This window comes from Bombina bombina, chromosome 2 (genome assembly GCF_027579735.1).
Source record: "Bombina bombina isolate aBomBom1 chromosome 2, aBomBom1.pri, whole genome shotgun sequence".
NCBI lineage: Eukaryota > Metazoa > Chordata > Amphibia > Anura > Bombinatoridae > Bombina > Bombina bombina.
In genome coordinates, this window is record NC_069500.1 from 170479037 (window position 1) to 170498506 (window position 19470).

Genomic DNA, 19470 nt, shown 5'->3' on the forward strand with positions numbered 1-19470 from the left:
AAAAAAGGTTGACTGGTACCCTCTAACCAATGCCTCCATTCATCCAAAGCTAATTTTATAGCCAAAAGCGCCTTATTGCCCACATCATAATTTAACTCAGCAGGATTGAATTTTTTCGAAAAGAACGCCACAGGATGTATGTTGCTGGTCGGATCACGTTGGGAGAGAACAGCTCCAGCTGCTATAGAGGAAGCGTCAACCTCCAAAATAAACTGGAGATCAGGAATTGGATGACTGAGAAGAGGTGCAGAAGAAAATGCTGATTTTAGCGTTTCAAAAGCCTGTACTGCCGAAGAGGACCAGTTCTTACAATTTTGCCCTTTCTTAGTAAGAGAAGTGAGTGGAGACGTGATGTCAGCAAAGTTCTTTATAAACTTTCTATAGTAATTGGCAAAGCCAAGAAACCTCTGCAGGGATTTGAGAGTAGTTGGTCTGGGCCAGTCCTTGATAGCCGACAGTTTAGCAGGATCCATCTCAAAACCTGATTCAGAAATTATATACCCCAAAAGGGGATGGAACTCTGATGAAAAGAGCATTTCTCCAATTTAGCGAACAGGGAATTGTCTCGTAACCTCTGAAGTACCAGTCTTACATGATGTACATGTTCCTGTAATGTTTTCGAATAGATCAGAATGTCATCAAGGTAAATGATAAATTGATTGATAATTGATAATCTCTGAAGATTTCGTTAACAAAGTGCTGAAATACTGCTGGTGCATTGCACAATCCGAATGGCATTACTAGATACTCGTAGTGACCAAATCTAGTGTTAAATGCCGTCTTCCATTCGTCTCCTTTACGGATTCTGACCAGATTGTAGGTCCCACGGAGATCTAACTTGGAAAAAATAGAAGCACCTTGAAGACGATTGAATAACTCAGAAATGAGCGGCAGAGGATAGCTGTTTTTGACAGTAATCTGATTCAAGGCTCGATAATCAATACAGGGATGAAGACCTCCATCTTTTTTCCCAATGAAGAAAAAACCTGCACCCACAGGTGAAGAGGAAGGACGAATAAATCCTCTGGCTAAGTTGTCCTTTATGTATTCCTCAAGAGAGACATTTTCTTGACGAGAGAGGGGATAGGTCCTTCCCTTAGGTAGAGGAGCCCCTGAATACAATTCTATAGGACAGTCAAATATCCGGTGTGGAGGTAACGTCTCAGCCTCATTTTTAGAAAACACATCACAAAAGGCATGATAGTAATTAGGCAATGATTCAGGAACTTTCACCATAGCTACGACAGGACAAGATGGTTTAGAGGGATTTTCCAGGCAATGTTTGAAACAGGTAGTTCCCCAGGAAATAAGTTCTCCTTTAGACCATGAGAAAACTGGATCATGAAGCTGCAACCAAGGTAACCCCAGAATCAATGGTATGTGGGGAGAAGAGATGACATCAAAATGAATAATTTCAGAATGAAGTATGCCCACAGTCAAAAGAAGAGGAATGGTAGAATGTTGTATGATACCAGTACCTAGAGGCTGTCCACTGACAGTAGTTACCTTAATTAACTGTTTCTTGGCTTGAAGAGGAATCCTGAGAGAGTCAGCAAAATTTGAATCAATGAATACTCCAGCAGCTCCAAAATCGATGAGAGCTTGAGCTCGAAACTTGGTGTCTCCAAAAGAGATAGTTACAGGAACAAAAAGTTTAGAATTGAGGGAAGACATGGGATTCTGGCTTAACTCTGTCCCTCTATCAAATGTTAAGCCTTGGCTTTTACTGGCCAGATAGGACAGTCCCTCAGTAAATGTCCTTTGGTACCACAATACAGACATAACCCAAGAGTACGCCTTCTATGGCGTTCAGCTTCTGACAATTTAATAGCTCCTACTTCCATGGGTTCCACAGACTCAGGAGATAGAAATTATTATTAGAAAGACTTGAGGTTCGAATAGGAGGACGAACAGAAGATTTAACAAAGGATCTCCGATTCCTATCTCTCTCCTGAAGACGTTCAGAATGCCGGGCGTCAAGAGTAATACATAAATTGATAAGACCCTCCAATGAATCGGGGAGTTCCCGAAATACAAGTTCATCCTTAAGGCATTCGCAAAGTCCTTTGCGAAAGGCTGCCCGTAAGGCTCCATGGTTCCAATCAGTTTCTGCGGCTAAAGTCCTGAATTCAATAGCATATTGAGCTACCAAAAGGGATCCCTGTCTCAGATCCAACAATCCTGCCTCAGCAGCTGCAGACCTCCCAGGCTTGTCAAAAACAGAAGAAAAAATGGACACAAATAATTCCACATCCTGTAGTAACGGATCATTCTTCTCTAAAAAGAGGGGACACCCAGGCTAGAGCCTTACCCTTCATGAGGGAAATAATAAAGGTGATTTTGGAATTAGAATTGGAAAAAAACTTGAGGATTGTTTCTGAAGTGTAAACGACTCTGATTAAGGAATCCACGGCATTCTTCAGGATTACCGTCATATTTATCTGGAAGTGGGATTCGTGGTATATTCTGTCCAACAGTTTGAGGTGGATTAAAGACAGCATTGGTGCTATTAGCAGTGGCAGCAGGAGTCGCCGTAACTTGAGAAGGAGCGGAGAGGTTATTTAGCAGAGCAGTAATCTGGTCAAGCTTGGAATCCAAAGATTGCAAATGAGCAGAATGATTTCCTAGAAGTTGCCCTTGTAGAGCCACAGCCCTGGATAACTCATCAGGGTCCATATTATGGCCCGTTTGTACTGTCAGGTTAGGAAATGTGGAAGAAGGGTAAAACAGGAAACAGTTAATAATGCAGGAGTAGGTAATTTGTTATCAGGCAGTCTGAGGGTTAACACTGTGTAGACAGTCTTTGCAGAGTATGCAACAGGTAATCAGGCAGTTTGAGGGTTAACATTGAGTAGACAGTCTTTGCAGAGTATGCAACAGGTAATCAGGCAGTTTGAGGGTTAACACTGTGTAGTCAGAACTTGCAGAATTAACAACATGTAATCAGGTAGTTTGAAGGTTAACACTGTGTTGTCAGAACTTGCAGAGATAGCAACAGGTAATCTGGTAGTTTGAAGGTTAACACAGATTAATCAGTACTTGTTGAGATTGGCAACAGAAAAGCAGCAGTTAGAGAGATTCCACAGCGAATTCCTAACAGAAGCCACAAAGTTAAACAAACAAACGGGCACTGGAGGAACAGGAAGCCCGAAATAAAAAGCCTGGTTGTGACATCATCAGGAAGGGGTGGCTCCTGTCAATCAAGCACACAGAGTCAATCAAGCACACAAAGAGGACTGCAGAGCTTCCCAACAGCTGAGCGTGACAGAAACAACTCCAACAGGCACAGGTTTTGAGTTAGCCCCTCTGAAACCCAATCCAGTGGCCATGTGCCCACCCTCCATGAGCCCCCAAAGTAAGCCCCATAGCCGCCGACTCCGGTTGCATCCGTGAAGAGATGAAGGACTTGATGAGAAGTTGGCTTCTCCCTCCATAGGCACAGTCCATTAAAATAACGGAGGAAAATTTCCCAGACCATGAGATCATCCCTCATGTCATCAGAGATATGAATCCTCTGCCCTCCTGAAGGCCCTCCTCGCAACGGTATTTCCAAACATCTGTTGAAAATCCACTCCATAGGGATCATCCGGCCCACAAAATTAAGCAGGCCAAGCAATGACTAGAGCTCGCGAAGAAACATAAAAACTTTACTGAATGCCCCTGTCACCATCTCCAACAGTTTGTCCAGCTTGTCTTGAGGCAAGCGACATTGCAAGGCAACCAAATCTATCTCGATCCCGAAAAAGCTCAAGCATGTACATGGACCCTGGGTTTTGTCATGTGCCAAAGGAACACCAAATTGCTCCATTATAGCCTCCATCCTGCCCATGATTTCCTGGCATCATGGAGAGTTTGGGCCCCCCACTAAAAGAAAATCATCCAAGTAGTGAGCTACCACCTCACCACAAGAAGCACACTCAATTGCCCAGTGAAGAAACGTGCTGAATGCCTCAAAATAGGTGCACAAAATAGAACAACCCCTAGGAAGGCATCTGTCCACATAGTACTTACACTCAAAAAAACACCCCATCAACTGAAAAGATGAGGAGTGAATCGGAAGTAATCGGAACACTGATTCAACATCCAATTTCGTCATTAGCGCCCCTTTCTCTGACTTCCTGACAAGCTCTACTGCGTTGTCAAAAGACTGGTAGTGTACCTAGCTCATTTGAGTAGGAAAAGCGTCATTTACTGATGCCCCTTTGGAAAAAGAGAGGTGCTGGATGAGCCAAAACTTACCCGGGTCCTTAGAAATCACCCCTAGTGGAGAAACCACCTTGTTCCGAAATGGAGGAGCAAAATAAGTGCCTGCTATCCCCCACAAGGACATTTCCTTGTCCAGTTTCTCCCAAACAACCTGCGGAAGCTCATATGCTGATATTAAGTTCCTATGCCTACATGCACCCAAAACCACCCCTTTAACTGGAATGACAAAACCCTCTGTCAAACCGGCCCACAGCAAGCCTGCTGCCACCCTGTTTGGGTATATATTGAGCCATGGCTCAATGGTGACCCACCTCAGAGGTGTTGCAGCCCTTTCCTGCAGGAGCCGCTCTCCCGGGGTGTCCCACTTCTTTGTGCACTCCAAGCCCAGGTGGGAAGCCCCGCAATACCGGTAGACATGATGAAAGGAACAAGCTGTTCCCCTGTCGCACTGTTTATTCTGGTACCACCAGCATTTGTAGCCTCTCCTCCTAAGCTGCGGGCCTGACCTAGGTGCCCCAGTGGATCCGCCAGCATAGTGAAAACTCCGCTACTTCAACACAGTCAGAGCTAGAGTCACTGGTTGATGAATTACCATGTGCATGTGTGCGGTGCAGGGGTACCAACTAATCAGCTGCTGACGATGACTGAATCGCCACAGCTGTCTCATCCGCCCCCTTGCCATTGTGGCCGGTCTCCCCGCCTCCTGACCTTGCAGGCTTCCACTCGCAATCACTGATGGCTTTCTGTCCCCTCTTTCCTGCAATGACAGAGGCAAGAAGGGAGCACCACGGGCAACAAAAGAGTTCCCCAGACCCCCCCCATCCAGGTACACAAGGATTCACACACCCATGCACACATATGTGAACATTACTGATCCCAATGAATGTCCCCAATCCCAGAGGGTTCTGAGAATTTCCCTGCCCTCCTACTGATCTGCTCACACTTCCTCCACTCACAGCGCTTTCCCACTGAATGTAACCCGCTCCCGGTCTAACATCTGTCTGCTAAATTCCGGTATCCCTGCCATTGCAGCCTGACGCACCTCAGCCACACTCCTATCACACACACCACTATCAGCGCTTTTTAACAGCGGCCTCTCAGACGGCCACTCCCCACTTCGGCCCTCAGGTAGTCATGACCAGATTGGGCCCCCCTACTGTGCAGTTCCATTTCTAGTGATTGCACCCCACCAGTATGCCCTTCCGTCACTACATTGCCACTCACAGCCCTGGAGCTTTTTTTACTATTTACCCCATGCTTACGCTCATAGGACCTGCCACGCTGTGCCTCTTCAGCCCTCTTCCCCACCCGAGACGCTCCCTTCCTACTTTAGTGCCCCTGTGGAGAAGATAATCCCGGCCTCTCTACCGCTCCTCTCTCTACCGTTGACTGCACCAAACCGGAAATTACTTCAGACTGTCGCACCGGATGACATCATTGGCCCGTGCGGAAGCTCCACATGGCCCGAGGACTTGCCCACCGATGGAAGGACAGCGGCTCCTGATAACGCCGCAGCCAGGGACTGCACCAAGGCCATGACAGACACCATCATCTCCGGAAGCAGGGCCGGAGCTACAGGAGCTCCATCCGCCACTGGAGCTGATGCAACAACCCCTTAAACACCTTGGGCCCAACCAGAAGGAGGGGGGGATAGGTGGATCCTGACTCCCACCAACCTCTTTCCCACCCTGGATAGCTGGGCGCAGAGTCCCCCTTGAGACCTAGCCCTAGATAAGGAAGGCCTAACTGACTGAGGCCTAGTTTGGGAGGGGGAAGGGTAGGCCCCAGGAGTTTGAGGAATATACTCATCTCCACTTGTTTCCCAATTTGGGGGAACAGAGACCCTGCGTGCATGCTCCATAACAGCAACAAGCTTCACCAAGAACTTCTCCAGTGGCAGCAGAACAGGAAGAAGAAGCCCAGGCCTACGTGACCTGCTCTCTTATACCTCAGATGAGCCTCCCCCTTCAAACTGCAACAATGTTGCACCAAGCATCTCACTCCCACAGGGCCTTAAAGGGACAGTCAAGTATAAATTAAACTTTCATTATTCAGATAGGACTTTTAATTTTAATCAACTTTCCAATTTACTTTTATCATCAAATTTGCTTTTTTCTCTTGGTATTCTTAGTTTAAACTAAACATAGGTAGGCTCATATGCTAATTTCTAAGCCTTTGAGGGCTGCCTCTTATCACATGCTTTTTAAATCTCTTTTCAACACAAAGAGACAGAAAGTACACGTGGGCCATTTAGATAACACTGTGTTCAGGCACAGGGGGTTATTTGAGATTTAGCACAACTGAATGCTAAATTTAAGACAATAGATAATAAACAGTCACAGTCATGTGATCAGGGGGCTGGAAGAAGGTTCCTAGATACAAGGTAATCACAAAGGTAAAAAGTATATTAATATAACAGTGTTGGTTATGCAAAACTGGGGAATGAATAATAAAGGGATTATCTATCTTTTAAAACAATAACAATTCTATGGTTGACTGTCCCTTTAACCCTGTTTCCATTCTGGTCTAAAATCTCTCTCAATTTCCATACACTTTAATGGAGATAATGAATTTTATCACCCGTTTCCCAAATGTATCACCTCAATGGAAACAACCCCTTTGAGGCTAGGCAAAGGCATGAGATTATTTCATCAACATAACTCCTGCTGTGCATATAGCTCAAAGTCTGCTCTTCCATCTCTAGATCAAAGAAAGGCCTCAAACGCAGTGATCTGAATAAAGTGTCATAAACTGGTTGCTTGAGAGATGGGGGCTGGCTTTGTTGGACAAAGGAAAAGGTTTAGGTATATATAGTTGAATGACAGCCCCAAATTCAATTAGAGCTTCACTGGAATTTATTTGAACAACATCAGAAAGGACTTAAAGGGACACTGAACCCAAATTTTTTCTTTCGTCATTCAGATAGAGCATGACATTTTAAGCAACTTTCTAATTTACTCCTACTATCAAATTTTCTTTATTTGCTTGGTATCTTTATTTGAGATGCAAGAATGTAAGTTTAGATGCTGGCCCATTTTTGGTGAACAACCTGGGTTGTCCTTGCTGATTGGTGGATGAATTCATCCACCAATAAAAAAGTGCTGTCCAGTGTACTGAGCCAAGAAAAAAGCTTAGATGCATTCTTTTTCAAATAAAGATAGCAAGAGAACAAAGAAAAATTGATAATAGGAGTAAATTAGAAAGTTGCTTAAAATTGCATCTGAATCACAAAAGAAAAAATTTGGGTTCAGTGTCCCATTAAAGGGACAGTATACCCCAATTTTCATATACATGCATGTAATAGACACTACTATAAAGAAGAATATGCACAGATACTGATTGAAAAATCCAGTATTAAACCTTTATAAAAACTTACTTAGAAGCTCACAGTTTAGCACTGTTGATGAGGTAGTCTGGGTCACCCACTGAAAGGGGCTGCGTAAACAAAAAGAGCAGACACTCCCCACCAACCCTCTTCCCTGCATATGAAAAGACAGATAACATAAACAGGAGCCTGCAGGGGTCTGTAAACGCGTGTATACATCTGGTACTGTTGGGGCTTGCTTAGGAGTCCGAAAATGTTCTAAAAAAATAAGTAAAACTATACATTTTTATAATAACACTACTAGATGGGCTATATAAATGGATTGTCTACAAAACATTTATGCAAAGAAAAATAAAGTGTACAATGTCCCTTTAAAGTGACAGTTTACCCAAAAATTCTCTCCTTTAAGTAACATGCTGGAGTGTATTCAATTGTTTACAAATAGCTAATAAGCTAATAATATTGGCATTTGAAATAGTTTATTTAGCTTGTAGTTACGTATCCCTACCTATACTGAAAGTTTCTATACCTAGGTATAGGCTATTACAAACATGTAAACAGACAGCAGAAGAAATGACTCTCACAGTGGGAGGTGGAAGAGATAAAGCTCTAAAATGTTAATTTTTAATTGTTCTTTCTAAGTATTGTACAGAGACAGAGATAAGAAAGGGAAGCATTTGGGGGATAAGATAATTAGATCTTATCTGTCTGCAAGCTTAGCCTATTGTTATGGGCTGTGGTTTCAAAGAGCAAATCCAAAAAGAAGCATAAATGAGCAATTTCTCATACATTTTATACGCTGCAGCTGATATAACAAACCATGGGAACACATTCAAGGAAAACCAATTTTACAGTGAACTGTCCCTTTAACAAGAAGTTCCTACTGGCCTACAGTAAGTTTATCAGTGAGACTTGCATAAGTGCAGGTTCTGTGTTTCGTTTAAGTCCCATTTTATTTTGCATTTGCCTATTTTTTTTTTTTAATATGTCCTTTGTTTTATGTAACTGTGTAACATTTATTTGTCTCTCTGTCATTAAAAAAAAAATCCATAATCTCATTCTATCTTTGGGCTCTAGCATCTGAATTCACAAACAGACAATGCTGTAATCACCAAAAGGTTTCTTCTCAGTAAGTTACATCTATTTTATAAAAAGGTGCAACTATGAAAACAAAAAAGAATGTCAATTTACTTTTGTTATCAAATTTGCGTTATTCTCTTGTTATCCTTTGCTCAAAGATCAACATTGCACTACTGGCAGCTAACTGAACACATCTAGTTAGCTAATAACAAGAGACAGATGTGTGCAGGCATAAATCAGCAGCTAGCTCACACTAGTATATGATATGTGCTTATTGTTTTTCAACAAGGGATACCAAGAGAACAAATCACATTTGAAAATAGAAGTGAATTTAAAAGTGTCTTAAAATGACATTCTCTGAGTCACGCAAGCTTGATTTTGATTTTCCTATCCCTTTAATGGTGATTTTCTTTTGAAAATAATTAGATAAGTTGATCTTAAATGATTGTGATTGACGATTAAAGGGACAGCTTAGTCAAAATTAAACTTTCATGATTCAGATAGGACATGCAATTTTAAACAATTTCCTTTTATCATAAAATTTGTGTTCTCTTGGTATTCTTTATTGAAAGCTAAACCTAGGTAGGCTCATATGCTAATTTCTAAGCCCTTGAAGGCCGCCTCTTATCTGACGGCATTTCAACAGTTTTTCCACAGTTAGACAGCGCTAGTTCATGTGTGCCATATAGATAGCATTAGACTCATTCCCGTGGAGCTATTTATGAGTCAGCACCGATTGGCTAAAATGCAAGTCTGTCAAAAGAACAGAAATAAAGGGACAGTCTGCAGAGCCTTAGTTTCAAGGTAATCACAGAGGCAAAAAGTATATTAATATAACCGTGTTGATTATACGAAACTGGGGAATGGGTATTAAAGGGATTATCTATCTTAAAAAAATAAATAAATCTGGAGTGGAATGTCCCTTTAATGGGACATGAAACCCAAAAAAATTATTTCGTGATTCAGATAGAGAATACAATTTCAAACAACTTTCCAATTTACTTCTATTATTTAATTTGCTTCTTTCTCTTGTTATCCTTTGCTGTAATGTTTATCTAGGAAAGCTCAGGTGCAGCAGAGAACATAGGATCTAGCTGCAGCTGCTGATTGGTGGTTGCATATATAAACTGATTGTCATTGGCTCAGTGTTCAGTTAGAAACCAGTAGTGAGAATAAAACAGATTAAATAATAGAAGTAAATTAGAAAGTTGTTTAAAATGATATTCTCTATCTGAATCATGAAATACATTTTTTGGGTTTCATGTCCCTTTAAGTATCTGAGTGTTAGAGGGTGGAGTCTTGCTAGTTGTAGGTTTGCTATAGCAAAATCGAGACATAAAAGTTTTAGGACGATTGGTGGACAAGTATTTACGGTAACCTATGTTTATACATAAATATTATTATTAGACATACTGAGGGAAGGGAGAGGGAGACTCGTGTGTGTGTGTGTGTGAAATGTGTAAAGAATACTAATATTAGTGATATTAAGGGAAAAGAGAGGGAATTTTATCTGTGTGTGTGCGTTTGTGTGTGAGTGTCTGTGTGTACGTGCATGTCATGTAAAGTAAAAAACTTGTGCTCTTTATCTGTACAATGAATCTAAATTCAGAAAACCCTACGTGCTTTTCTGCAAAGGTTCATTAGGAAGGATAATATTATTTTTAAACTAAGGTGTCATAAGTTATCAACTGATGATAAAGGTTATCTGAGTTTTAGAACTATTTTATACTACATGGGAACAAAAATATATTTACAGATGTTCCAATAATATGAACCAGAAATCAGTTACCTAATACTGGTATTCAGGAAGTAACTGCTGACGTTTTACAAGATCACAGCCCAGTAATCAAAGTATACAGGGAATCAGACAAAAAGAGCTAAATATGTAGTAATTTCCAATAATTATAATCAGATAAACAGGAAGGGTTACACGCACATATTCAAGCAGCAAGAGGTTAATTTTTTTAGCATTATAGAATATGCACAGTCCAGTAATCAGACAGGGTCAGACACACATAGAGCATATGGTTGAGCTTGCAGCAATATACAATAAACACAGTCCGGTAATCATGACAATAGGGTAAAGTAGTTACCAAAAGAAGGCAGTTTCAGGCAAACAGGAAGAACTAGAGTTATTATCCAAAGGCAGCAGGGGCTCCTAAATAAGCATCAGCAGACAAATATATCACACCTAGGGTTGCCACCTCGGCCATGTTTTCCTGGACACTTATGAGTTACACATGCTACAGGGTGTGCAGAGGGGAACATGAATTGATCCCTGGACAGCACACGAATAGTGATCCTTGAAAACACTATTCATGTTCCCTGCAAACCCTGAAGCATGTGTAATTCATAAGTGTCCAGGAAAAAATGGCCGAGGTGGCAACCTTAATCATACCCAAAGCACAAACTGACTATTCAGTTTCAAAGCAGTGAGCTAAAGTAATGTTTAAAAACCACACCAAGTAACACCTGTGGTCAGTTGCGAAATCACTACACAAAGAATAAAGTCAGCTGTGCCATTGGTCTGGAAAACAGTGTAACATATATCCAGCAGTCTGTTTATTCTTCCATAATATTACTCTTTATTTATTTATAAATTGCCAACATATTTTATAATACTATAGCATAAAGTGGCTGAACACAGAGTAATAATTACAATAAGGAAATTAAATGAACAATAAAGGATTAGAGGGGTACCTGGGCTTGTCCCATTTGGCTAAATGCGGTAACTAACCCTTCCATTTTTTCTTTTAATCTTAGCTGAGAGCTTGTACGTGAGTGCTGGACTTTCTCTGTGTGTTGTATTAATTTGTTTTGTAATTTTCCTTGCACCCAGACCTGTCTGGGGTTAACTGCCTGTGACTCTGGGAACAGCACAGCTTCCTATGAGTGCCAGTGAGCACCCAGGCCTGAGTATGTTGCAGGGTCATGGGATGTGTACCCAGTCCAGTCTGAGAGTGCAGTTCCTTTTCGTGTTTTGTATGTGTCTAGGGTGATTACATAAGCCTGCGCACCCTTCACTTGTTCCCTGTTTGTTGGATTGAGAGCTTGCATTGTGTGGCTGTTATAGGGACCCAGGTTTTGGAAGGGACCTTGACGAGGTACCTGGGCTTTTCCCATTTGGCCAGATGCGGTAACTAACCCTTCCATTTGTGCTTTTAATCTTAGCTGAGAGCTTGTACGTGAGTGCTGGGCTTTCTCTGTGTGTTGTAAAGGATTAGAGGGGTCTTGATATGAGTTACTATTCAACTTAACCTTTCTTTCCTCAAGGTGATCTACATTCTACAGGTGAAGTGGACTTGTAGGTTTTTATGTAAAAATAAGTAAAACAGAAAAGAGAGAAGTTGAGGCACAAGTCATATTTTACCTTGGGCAGTGAATTATACTTTAACACAGGTGTTCCTGTCTTTAAATCCCTCAGGTTTTACAGCTCTGGGCTTATTTATTGCGCAAGTCTCTGTTCCAGGTGTAATTAGCATGTCAGATTCATTCAGTGTAGGATTTTCTGCAGCTTCCTGCCATGCCTTTGGATTGCCTGAATACCTTTGTATAATGCAACTGTGGCCTGACTTCTGGTAACTGCTTTATCCTTGTTTGCTGTCTGAATTCTTGAGTATGAATCTGCCTGAATATCAGACAGCGTTAATTGTATAATGCTTAAGTTTAATCTCTTGCTACATGAGTGCACGTGTTACCCTATTTTTCTTGCTAAAATGTGCTCTTTATAATCTGCAGCACTGTTTCTCCATCATTGCAGTACATTTTTGTTCAGCTGCCTTGTAGTCTTTTTGTGGAGTTTTTTTAAGCAAATTGCTCCATCATAGTGGTACATATTGGTGTCTATTATTCCAACAACCCTGTTTCACATTAACTATAACCTGCTTGCTCCAATTTCCCAGTACCTTGAAACGAAGAGGAACTTTTCTGCGTGTGCACATGTCAAGTCCTACAAAAAATGTGTGGGAACTCACCAAGAATTCCACCCCCCTCACAATTAATATTGTTTTATAAACACACACACACTGCATTTATTTGTCTATAATCTATACACTCTGGGTAATTAAAGCAAATTAAAGGAAATGTAAACTTTGAGGAATATGTGCTGGTTTTTGAAAATCCTATTAAAAACAGGGGTACTTTCATTCATTGAAGTTTACATTTCAGCCATTTAACCAATGAAGGGCTGAATGGTTACTTTTGGGCCTGAGGATGGACACCCATGTTTACATTTTTACATGGCAGGGGTGAAATTATTATTTGTAATTTAGAATTCAACTGATACTAAATACTGAGAAGCTAGACACACACTTTTTAGAACACATAACGGGGCATTTGTATATAGATTATGTTGAATAATCAAAAAAACTAAGAGCATTAGTTCAATTTTAGGATGTTTCTCCCTGGCACTCAGTATGTATAAGGTTCTGTAATGTAAATATCCATCTGAAATGATGATCTTGATAAGGTTTGTGTGCAAACTCACTCTGCAGTAAAAAACAATGATACATTGATTTAAAGTAAAATTATGGTCACAAGGCATCTGAGTGCCATTTTATTTTATTATTAACAAGTATACCAAGTAAATGTGAAGTAACACTGGCAGAAGAAGCAGGAGGCATAAGGGCACAGTAACACCAAAAGCAAAACAGATCACCTTTTACTTTGGGATGAAACTGGTAAGGTTGAATCTGCAGCAAATACATTATCTGCAGAGAATCTGGCCTGCTGACCATACATTGATAGACATACAGACCCAACATAGATAAACAAACTGCACTTATTATTGGTATTTAAAATAAAGTAATTGGGCTTATTCTACTTTTGTCATAGATGGGTGTGTATCCCTTTAACTCAAACCAAACCACCATATATAAGGCCCCTCCTCTATTACCTCTTTGCTAGGTAATTTGCTAAGTAGACCCCGGTCTGCTAGTTGTGTGCTGCTAGCCATTTCCAGAAACCTTTGTTAAAGTTATTCTATGCAGTGTGCCATCTGACTTAAGCTTAATTCTGTCTGTAGTGAGTATTTTCCCCTGTGAGCTACCTTAACACTCTGCTCCTGCAGTGCATCCCCATCCACTTTGGGCTTGCTACATCTGTCCATTATTCATTCTTATGGTCGTATTTATCCAATGTCAGAACCTGAACTCAAACACCTCAAGGAGTACCTAGAAGACAACTTAAAGAAGGGATTTATCAGACCTTCAACCTCACCAGCAGGAGCTGGCATATTCTTCGTGAGGAACAAAGATCAAAGCCTGAGACCAATAATTGATTACAGGGAGCTAAATACCCGCACCCAGAAGAACAGATACCCTCTGCCGCTGATACCCGAATTGATAGAGCGACTCAGTGGAGCAACTTTCTACACCAAATTAGATCTCAGAGGTGCCTACAACCTTGTCAGGATGAGGAAGGGTGATGAATGGTTTACCGCATTCCGAAAAAGGTATGGCTTGTTCGAGTACACGGTCATGCCATTTGGGCTATGTAACGCCCCAGCCACCTTTCAGTCTTTCATGAATGACATCTTTCGTGATCTCTTGGATGTCTCAATGGTGGTTTATTTGGATAACATTCAGATTCTTTAGATTCTCTCCAGATTAAGGACACACTCCCTTTATGCAAAAGGGGAAAAGTGTATCTTCAATACTAATTCGATTACTTTCTTGGGTTATAATATATCTCCATCCGAAATATGTATGGAGAACGATAAGGTTGAAGCCATCACAAAATGGCCCATTCCCAAATCCAAGAAGGAGATTCAGAAATTCCTTGGCTTCGCCAATTTCTATAAGGTTTATTAAAGGTTTTTCATCAATAGTTAAACCCCTTACTACCCTTACAAAAAAGGCCTGTACATTCTCCTGTAACATCCAGGCCCACCAAGCCTTTAACTACCTAAAGGACAAATTCATCACGGCGCCCATCTTCTACACATGTTGAGACTTGTGTTTTTGAGGTAATCTCCACACCCCAGTTCCCTATTATTCTGGGGTTGCCATGGTTAAGAACTCATCAACCTAATATTCAGTGGGCCAATAACTCAATACATTTTGATTCCAGATTTTGTACAGAGTCTTGTTTATCTAATCCATCACATAACATCATGCACCTCATGAATTCTGACATCCCCTCTTGCTATAGGGATTTCTCAGAAGTTTTCAGAACCTTCCCCCTCATAGATCCTACGATTGTCCCATTGATTTGCTTCCCAATTCCTCCATTCCTTATGGTCGTATTTATCCAATGTCAGAACCTGAACTCAAACACCTCAAGGAGTACCTAGAAGACAACTTAAAGAAGGGATTTATCAGACCTTCAACCTCACATCCAGGCCCACCAAGCCTTTAACTACCTAAAGGACAAATTCATCATGGCGCCCATCCTACAGTTCCCAGACTCTAGACTTCAATTTTTCTTAGAGGTGGACGCCTCTGATTATGCAATTGGTGCCATTCTCTCCAAAAAAAGATCTGCTACTAACTCCATGCACCCAGTATCCTACTTCTCCATGAATAATGCTCAATACAATTATACAATAGGTGAAAAAGAATTACTTGCCATAAAGGCTTCCTTGGAGTTTTGGAGGCATTTACATCCCGTTATAATCTACACCGATCACAGAAATCTGCAGTATCTAAAGACCAATAAGACCCTTAGTTCTAGACAAGTTTGATGGAGTCTATTTTTCTCCAGGTTTAACTACCTAATCACCTACAGACCTGGAAGTAAAAACATGAAGGCGGATGCTTTGTCCAGAAAGGACCCAAAACCTCCCTATGATGTCACACCACGGTCTATAATACCTCAAGAACGCATCATTGCACTTACCACACATAACCTTGAAGACATTAAGTCACACCAAGCAAAAGACGCTACGTCCATCTCTCTACCTCTGACAACTTCTCCGGATGGTCTTTTATACCATAAAGACCGATTATACGTACCTTTGACCCTTAGGGATGTGGTACTTAAATCAGCTCCTGACTACCTCTTGTCCGGGCATCCTGGCATATGGAAGACCCTACATCTTCTACAAAGAGACTTCTGGTGGCCAAAGATGACCCACACTGTCACAGAATATATCCGGACCTGTGCTACCTGCTGCATGTCTAAACATAAGAAAGGTCATCCATATGGCTTCCTTTTATCCATGCCCATAGCCGATAGACCGCGGCAAGCCATAGCCATGGATTTTATTGTTGAGCTTCTGCCATCATCCAATCACAATACAATATTGGTCGTAAACTACTTATTTTCGAAAATGGCTCATTTTATACCCACCTCGGGTTTACCCACTGCTTTGGAGACTGCTCATCTATTCCTAAACCACATCTTCAAACTGCATGGGTTGCCCAGTTCCATGACTACAGATAGGGGAACGCAGTTTACCTCAAAATTCTGGTCTCAGCTCTTGAGGTAAACTCGTATTTATCCAATGTCAGAACCTGAACTCAAACACCTCAAGGAGTACCTAGAAGACAACTTAAAGAAGGGATTTATCAGACCTTCAACCTCACATCCAGGCCCACCAAGCCTTTAACTACCTAAAGGACAAATTCATCATGGGGCCCATCCTACAGTTCCCAGACTCTAGACTTCAATTTTTCTTAGAGGTGGACGCCTCTGATTATGCAATTGGTGCCATTCTCTCCCAAAAAAGATCTGCTACTAACTCCATGCACCCAGTATCCTACTTCTCCATGAATAATGCTCAATACAATTATACAATAGGTGAAAAAGAATTACTTGCCATAAAGGCTTCCCTGGAGTTTTGGAGGCATTTACATCCCGTTATAATCTACACCGATCACAGAAATCTGCAGTATATAAAGACCAATAAGACCCTTAGTTCTAGACAAGTTCGATGGAGTCTATTTTTCTCCAGGTTTAACTACCTAATCACCTACAGACCTGGAAGTAAAAACATGAAGGCGGATGCTTTGTCCAGAAAGGACCCAAAACCTCCCTATGATGTCACACCACGGTCTATAATACCTCAAGAACGCATCATTGCACTTACCACACATAACCTTGAAGACATTAAGTCACACCAAGCAAAAGACGCTACGTCCATCTCTCTACCTCTGACAACTTCTCCGGATGGTCTTTTATACCATAAAGACCGATTATACGTACCTTTGACCCTTAGGGATGTGGTACTTAAATCAGCTCCTGACTACCTCTTGTCCGGGCATCCTGGCATATGGAAGACCCTACATCTTCTACAAAGAGACTTCTGGTGGCCAAAGATGACCCACACTGTCACAGAATATATCCGGACCTGTGCTACCTGCTGCATGTCTAAACATAAGAAAGGTCATCCATATGGCTTCCTTTTATCCATGCCCATAGCCGATAGACCGCGGCAAGCCATAGCCATGGATTTTATTGTTGAGCTTCTGCCATCATCCAATCACAATACAATATTGGTCGTAAACTACTTATTTTCGAAAATGGCTCATTTTATACCCACCTCGGGTTTACCCACTGCTTTGGAGACTGCTCATCTATTCCTAAACCACATCTTCAAACTGCATGGGTTGCCCAGTTCCATGACTACAGATAGGGGAACGCAGTTTACCTCAAAATTCTGGTCTCAGCTCTTGAGGTAAACTCGTATTTATCCAATGTCAGAACCTGAACTCAAACACCTCAAGGAGTACCTAGAAGACAACTTAAAGAAGGGATTTATCAGACCTTCAACCTCACATCCAGGCCCACCAAGCCTTTAACTACCTAAAGGACAAATTCATCATGGGGCCCATCCTACAGTTCCCAGACTCTAGACTTCAATTTTTCTTAGAGGTGGACGCCTCTGATTATGCAATTGGTGCCATTCTCTCCCAAAAAAGATCTGCTACTAACTCCATGCACCCAGTATCCTACTTCTCCATGAATAATGCTCAATACAATTATACAATAGGTGAAAAAGAATTACTTGCCATAAAGGCTTCCCTGGAGTTTTGGAGGCATTTACATCCCGTTATAATCTACACCGATCACAGAAATCTGCAGTATATAAAGACCAATAAGACCCTTAGTTCTAGACAAGTTCGATGGAGTCTATTTTTCTCCAGGTTTAACTACCTAATCACCTACAGACCTGGAAGTAAAAACATGAAGGCGGATGCTTTGTCCAGAAAGGACCCAAAACCTCCCTATGATGTCACACCACGGTCTATAATACCTCAAGAACGCATCATTGCACTTACCACACATAACCTTGAAGACATTAAGTCACACCAAGCAAAAGACGCTACGTCCATCTCTCTACCTCTGACAACTTCTCTGGATGGTCTTTTATACCATAAAGACCGATTATACGTACCTTTGACCCTTAGGGATGTGGTACTTAAATCATCTCATGACTACCTCTTGTCCGGGCATCCTGGCATATGGAAGACCCTACATCTTCTACAAAGAGACTTCTGGTGGCCAAAGATGACCCACACTGTCACAGAATATATCCGGACCTGTGCTACCTGCTGCATGTCTAAACATAAGAAAGGTCATCCATATGGCTTCCTTTTATCCATGCCCATAGCCGATAGACAGCGGCAAGCCATAGCCATGGATTTTATTGTTGAGCTTCTGCCATCATCCAATCACAATACAATATTGGTCGTAAACTACTTATTTTCGAATATGGCTCATTTTATACCCACCTCGGGTTTACCCACTGCTTTGGAGACTGCTCATCTATTCCTAAACCACATCGTCAAACTGCATGGGTTGCCCAGTTCCGTGACTACAGATAGGGGAACGCAGTTTACCTCAAGATTCTGGTCTCAGCTCTGTCTGACTCTACGGATTGAAAGAAAGCTTTCTAGTGCATACCACCCCCAAACAAATGGTCTGACAGAGAGAACTAACCAGACCTTGGAGCAATATTGACGCTGCTACTGTACTTTCCAACAGGATAAATGGAGTTCTCTATTACCAACGGCTGAGTTCGCTTTTAACAACACAGTTAACAGTTCCACTAAACTGAGTCCTTTTTACGTAAACTATGGTTTCCACCCATGCTACCAGTTGTCCCATAGAACCGATAGTACTTCCCCAATTGTTAATGACACAGTTAATACCATCGCAGAAGGTTTCTCTGTCCTGAAAGAAACCGTACTCCAAGCACAAGCTAAACAAAAGTTCTATTACGATCTCAGAAGAACACCTGCACCAGACTACAAACCCGGAGATAAGGTATGGCTGTCCACTAAGTATTTAGGACTCCAAGTACCCTGCAAAAAACTGGCTAGTTTGTACGTCGGTCCATTCCCTATTTCGAAAATCATTAACCGAAATGCTGTCACACTTCAACTACCTCCGTCTTATAAGTGTCATCCGACTTTCCATGTCTCTCTACTAAAACCCTATCACCCCGTGAGAACACATACCAAACAATCCTCCACTCACATTGTACCTCCTGATGACCAGCAATATGAAGTAGAGACCATTCTCGACTCCCGTTACTACAGGAGAGTATTACAATATCTAGTTCGATGGAAGGGCTATGGCTCAGAAGAGGACTCCTGGGAACCTTCTGTAAATTTGGCTGCACCGCGTCTTGTCTCACAGTTCCATAGACGATATCCCAAACGCCCCAAGCCTTGATCCGCGGAGTGGCTCCATGGAGGGAGTGTCCTGTCATAGATGGGTGTGTATCCCTTTAACTCAAACCAAACCACCATATATAAGGCCCCTCCTCTATTACGTCTTTGCTAGGTAATTTGCTAAGTTGACCCCAGTCTGCTAGTTGTGTGCTGCTAGCCATTTCCAGAAACCTTTGTTAAAGTGCGCCTCATTCAAAGTCTTATTAACTACAAGTTTTGTGATCTTCACCTAGATCTTGC